A 6,352-nucleotide genomic window follows, 5' to 3' on the forward strand; every position below is an offset into this window, starting at 1 on the left:
GAAATATCAAGAACCTGGTTCTCTCTTTCGGGATGCTCTGCTACACTTCTAATGGTCTGCGTTTTAAATTTATAAGAGTTATTCTTTGATTAAAATAATTGACTTGGCCTGGATTTAGATAAAAGTGAAGTTGAGATGTTTCCTCTTGGAATTTTGTTGAATTTCCTGCAGGCATCAATTGTATGTTAATGCTATTACAAATGCATAAACACTGCTGATAACCAAGCCATAGGGACAATGACCCTTCAAAGGGGCCACACCTGCCCATCAATAAGACAGATGGGGGACAACTCAAAAGCCCGGCAACCCTTCACTTGCTCTCTTCACAGTAGCAGCAATCAAACACAATGTGGAGCCAGCCAACCACTATCTTATGACATTGTCCACATGAAAGAAAAAGAGAGCAGTGAAGCTCATGTTATTACAAGAGCACTCTTTCCAACGTATGAGGTCTCACGGATTTTTCTTTAAAGAAAGAGAGAGAGCTGTAATTGAGTTAAAGTTAATACACCCGTTCTTACTAGTAATAAAAAAATTTGATGTCTCTTAAGTAAGAATGTAAGATGTTAATTCAAATATCATGAATGAAAAAAAGGGCAATGTTCTTAAAGTTGTATACCCGTTTAAGAGTCTAATTGATTCAACTCCGAATATAACCGGACCCTATATTACTACCGGACATCGAGTTCAAGTTAACAGAAGAGGGGTCATGGATTTTTTCTTTTCTTTTTTTGAAGTGGTAGATCAAATATCCTTGCTTTTACTTTACAACCCCCTCTTTAAGACTATTCAATCTTCCATTAAAGCTCAAATACTGCACATTAACCAAAGACTTGGTCCCAGCTCTACAGGGAAAAGCAAGGAGAAAATTAGATGGGGGGAATAGAGTTGATGAACCCGAGAAAGCTTCCGCTGGTTTCCTTCCTTCTATGCAACCTATGTATACAGCATAATTATATACTGATCATTCAACAAACATTTGTAATGATATATTAATAATCATCATCTTTTTTTTTTTCACTCCTTCAATCTCTCTTCTGCTATTTCTGCAGGCACATGTTTCCAACTCAGACTAAAAACTCATCACTCTCTTGGCTTATACAAGTTTACCTTTAGTATATATAACTATATATATACACTTTGCATGGAAATACTAAAAAAGAAAAGAAAGCTTTGGGTTTTTAACTTTTAATCTATTTGTGATCTAACCTATGGTTGAGGATATTTATGACGTTGTCAGGGTGTCATGACATTAGTCAGTGACTGTGAAGAATTTTAACATTAACATGATTTTTTTTATATTTATCATGAAAATCCCTTTTTCATGGGACCTCTCCATGCATGCATCATCAAGCTAATCACACAACTTGCTTTTTGTGCCCGCAACTTTCTTTATATTTCTATTGGATTTGGTTTCAGATTCAGTGATTCTTAAATCTTCTTTTTTTTTACCTTTGTCTATCCACGAACATGGTAGTGTTTGTACTGTTTAAGCATGGATCAAGATGAATATTACACCAAAGATGATACAGTACCAATAAACTTGTTGGAAAATTGTCAAAAAATACACTTAATAAGAACACTTTACCTTAAACACAATAACTTGGCTAAAATGGGAATTAGATGGTTGTCAATGGATGACAATTTAGCCATTTTAAAATGATTGAAAGTGCAACTCCATCATATCTCTCGTTCAAAGCAATAAAGAACATTCTTTGATTAAAGCAAAAGGGTGTTTTTGTCATATAAAATAAAGGAACAGAGCACCATATTTTTAAACAAAAACCCTACTCTCTGCTGTCTGCTCTTTGGCTTAGCTTTTCTTTAGATAAAGGAGCAGCTGAAACTATTAGTTCTACTTTAGTAGCAGAATTCCAATATCCTGTTTCTCTTCTTCCTCTTGGAGATGAACTAAAGGAGAAGGTTGGCTTCTTTCTTGTACATGAAGACTATAGAACCAAGATGATTGATTCCTCAAGCCTATACACACTTGAAGTTTCTCAGATTCCCTTCACTTTTCCCTCCTTCCTAAAAAAATCTTTGTTGTTGGAACGCTTGAATCCTTCCAGACGTCATCCAGTTGAAAACATATTTCCAAAGGGAAATATGGTCCCTCTCGTTGTTTTGACATTATTATCTCTTCTAACAACCTTTTCTTCTTCTGCTGCTGCTACTTCATTACTTACTGATTTTCATGTCTTAGTTACACTCAAAAAAGGATTCCAGTTCCCTGAACCCTTCTTAAGTTCATGGAATTCTTCAGACCCGAGTTCGGTATGTTATTGGGCCGGAATAGGCTGCTCCGAGGGACGAGTTGTGTGGTTGGACTTGACGGACATGAACATGGGCGGCTCTGTTTCACCTAGGATTTCAAGGCTTAATAGGCTGACCAATCTCTCGCTTGCTGGCAACAACTTCACCGGCAGCATTGAGATTTCCAACTTAATTGAGCTTCGGTTTCTCAACATTTCAAACAACCAGTTCAGTGGTAATCAGGATTGGAACTATGCAAGTATCGCCAACCTGGAAGTATTTGATGCTTATAACAACAACTTCACTGCTTTACTACCGGTTGGAGTTGTTGGCTTGAAGAAACTCAGGCACTTGGATCTCGGTGGCAATTATTTCTATGGCGAAATCCCACCGAGTTACGGCACACTAGTGGGGTTGGATTATCTTCAACTGTCTGGGAATGATCTTCATGGAAAAATCCCTGGGGAATTAGGTAACCTCAGAAACTTGAGAGAACTTTACTTGGGGTATTATAATGTCTTCGAAGGTGGTATCCCTGTAGAGTTGGGTAATTTGGTGAACTTGGTTATCATGGATCTCTCAAGCTGTGAATTAGATGGTCCAATTCCTCAAGAATTAGGAAATTTGCAGTTGCTTGATACACTCTATCTGCATACGAATCAACTTTCGGGTCCGATTCCTAAGCAGTTAGGCAACTTGACAAGCTTGACGAATCTCGACCTTTCTCGCAATGCACTCACCGGAGAAATCCCGTCCGAGCTCGGCAATCTTAAGCAGCTTAGGCTTTTCAATCTCTTCATGAACAGGTTACACGGGTCTATCCCAGACTACGTAGCTGACTTGCCTTATTTGGAAACTCTGGCGCTTTGGACGAACAACTTCACTGGTGTTATACCGAAGAATCTCGGTCGAAACGGGAAGTTGAAGTTGCTCGATTTGTCGTCCAACAAGCTCACCGGCCCAATCCCGACGGACTTGTGTGCTTCGAATCAGCTGAGGATATTAGTTTTGATGAAGAATTTCCTCTTCGGGAATATACCTCAAGAGCTGGGGAGATGTTATAGTCTCACTAGAGTAAGGTTGGGGCAGAATTACTTGAATGGTAGCATTCCGAACGGGCTCATCTACATGCCCGAGCTGAGTTTAGCAGAGTTGCAGAACAATTACTTGTCGGGGACATTGGCCGAAACCGGTAATAGTTCGTCGAACCCTGTTAAGTTAGGCCAGCTTAATTTGTCAAACAATCTCCTTTCCGGTCCATTGCCACTTTCACTTTCCAACTTCTCTTCTCTTGAAATCCTTCTCCTTAGTGGAAACCATTTCTCTGGTCCAATACCACCTTCTATAGGACACCTCAGGCAAGTCCTGAAGCTTGATCTTAGTAGAAATTCGCTTTCTGGTTGTATTCCGGCCGAAATCGGAAATTGTTTTCATCTCACTTACCTTGATATGAGCCAGAATAACCTTTCTGGTTCAATTCCACCTGAGATTTCCAATGTGCATATCCTGAGTTACTTGAATGTATCCAGGAACCATTTAAATCAAGCCATTCCCCTAAGCATTGGGTCCATGAAAAGCCTTACTGTTATCGACTTCTCATTCAACTATTTCTCCGGGAAGCTGCCGGCATCCGGTCAATTCTCTGTCTTTAACGCTTCATCATTTGCAGGCAATCCTCAACTTTGTGGTCCTCTCCTCAACAATCCTTGTAATTTCACTGCAATCACAGGCACCCGAAGAAAGGCCCCTGGGGACTTCAAGCTAATCTTTGCACTCGGCCTTCTGACATGCTTTGTAATATTTGCCACTGCCACCATAATCAAGGCCAAATCATTCAAGAAAAACGGTCTGAATTCTTGGAAGATGACAGCATTCCAAAAGTTAGAATTCACAGTTTCTGACGTCCTCGAATGCGTTAAAGATGGAAACGTGATCGGTAGAGGAGGTGCCGGGATAGTGTATCATGGGAAAATGGCTAATGGAATGGAAATCGCAGTGAAAAAACTTATGGGTTTTGGCACTAGCAATCATGATCATGGTTTTCGAGCCGAAATCCAGACAGTAGAAACATTAGACACAGAAACATTGTCAGGTTGCTAGCGTTTTGTTCCAACAAGGAAACCAATCTCTTGGTTTATGAGTACATGAGAAATGGTAGTCTCGGAGAAGCATTACATGGGAAAAAAGGCGGATTCCTGGGATGGGACTTGAGGTACAAAATTGCAATCGAAGCAGCCAAAGGTCTGTGTTACCTTCACCATGATTGTTCGCCACTAATCCTTCATCGAGACGTTAAATCCAACAACATTCTTCTCAATTCAAGCTTCGAAGCACACGTTGCCGATTTCGGTTTGGCTAAATTCCTGGTCCACGGCGGTGCATCTGAGTGCATGTCAGCTATTGCAGGATCATATGGCTACATTGCTCCCGGTGCGTACAAAAATTCCCTCCCAAATTATTTTCTTAATTAATTAATGCTTTCTATATTACGTGTCTTGTACGGTGTATAGTTGGTTACGTTAGTTAAGTTGATGTATTATCAAACTGCCGAATTTGTGAAAAGTAATCCCAGCCGTTAGATTCTCCCTATCAGATCAATCAGAGAAGAAACTTTGATTAGTGATTGCGACATGTGATTCCCAGTTGTATGAATCATTCGCCAGCCTACGGGAGATTATTAATCCAACTGTAACCTAGCAGCTTAATAATCTTTTGGTCCAAAAAGCTGGCTCGTGTCCAACGTTACATGGCGTTTAGTGTCATGAAAGGTAATCGACATGCATTCCTATCCTATACAGTGATCTCGACTGTGGGTGCGGAGACGGAGCCTATGCAATACGAATCTTGTCGTACGTATTAAATCTGTACAATATTTTTATTATTGAACGTTGTTTAAGATTAGAAATTAATCGATTCATCAAAACTTTTTGTTTTTTTTTTCAGATTAAAAATTTCAGCCAGTTCTTCAGATGGAACAATTTTGTTTGAATGATGATGTTGTTCTTACGTGTAAAGTTTTCTTCATGGCTGCTTCCCACCCACAATTCCCCTTTTTGCTGCTTTTCTTTGGCAAGTTGATGTCTCGTTCACAACTGTTGAATTTGTTCTGATAATATAAATATTCTTTGTTGCAGAGTACGCGTATACACTAAAAGTGGATGAGAAGAGTGACGTTTATAGTTTCGGAGTGGTCCTTCTAGAGTTGATCACCGGCCGAAGACCGGTGGGCGAATTCGGTGAAGGTATCGATATCGTTCATTGGGCCCAACTAATGACAAATTGTGGAGGAGTGGAAATGGTTAACATCATTGATCCAAGGGTAACAACCGAGCCTAAAGATGAAGCAATGCACTTATTGTTCATCGCAATGCTGTGTGTACAAGAAAGTAGCGTGGAACGTCCGACGATGAGAGAGGTGGTTCAAATGTTATCGGAGTTCCCTCATCAACCCCAATATCAAACTTCATCTTCTTCGCTCGTTCACAATCAACAGAAGAAATGAGATGAATGGCGTTGTAGATTTGTTTAGTATTTGCAAAGTATATATCTCTTTTTTTAATATATAGAGAACGGAAAGAGCTTTGAAGATTAAATATATATAGAGAATTAGGAGTAATCAATGGCCCTATACATGGATAGTGTTGTATTTTATATTTTACTTCGAATCATAATTGTGGTTGGTGACATGCTCAATGCATTCTAATAATTTCCCACCGTGTGTCTGCCATTCAAAATTAGCATTTTTAAACACATTCTTCATTTTTGGCCCATATTGCACCGTTACATTGATTTTTCGCTTAGTAATGGGCCGTTGACCCATCATAAACAATAAAAAAACAGTATTTAACAAGTATCACCCACTATTTTTATTATGTAAAAGAAGATGATGTTTATAGTTTTCTGAAACAAAATGAAATTTATTAGAAATTTAAAAGAAATCAAATAAATTTAGTTTTATAATCATTATCACATTTTTATTTTTTATTGATAATTCATATCATGAATTTGAAATATTTTATTATTGATCAACAATCTTTAAAGTAAGTGATTAAAAGTTATGAGTTGACACTCTTCTTTAAATTGTGGGTTCAATACTTAT

The 6,352-nt window shown here is 38.6% G+C and overlaps 1 pseudogene; it reads left to right on the top strand.

Moving 5' to 3' along the window:
• The first annotated feature begins 1,765 nt into the window (after nucleotides 1-1,765).
• On the top strand, nucleotides 1,766-5,852 carry LOC120214720 (annotated as a pseudogene).
• Nucleotides 5,853-6,352: the final 500 nt, after the last annotated feature.

Source organism: Hibiscus syriacus, unplaced genomic scaffold (genome assembly GCF_006381635.1).
Source record: "Hibiscus syriacus cultivar Baekdansim isolate YM2019G1 unplaced genomic scaffold, ASM638163v2 tig00110105_pilon, whole genome shotgun sequence".
NCBI classification, from domain to species: Eukaryota; Viridiplantae; Streptophyta; class Magnoliopsida; order Malvales; family Malvaceae; genus Hibiscus; species Hibiscus syriacus.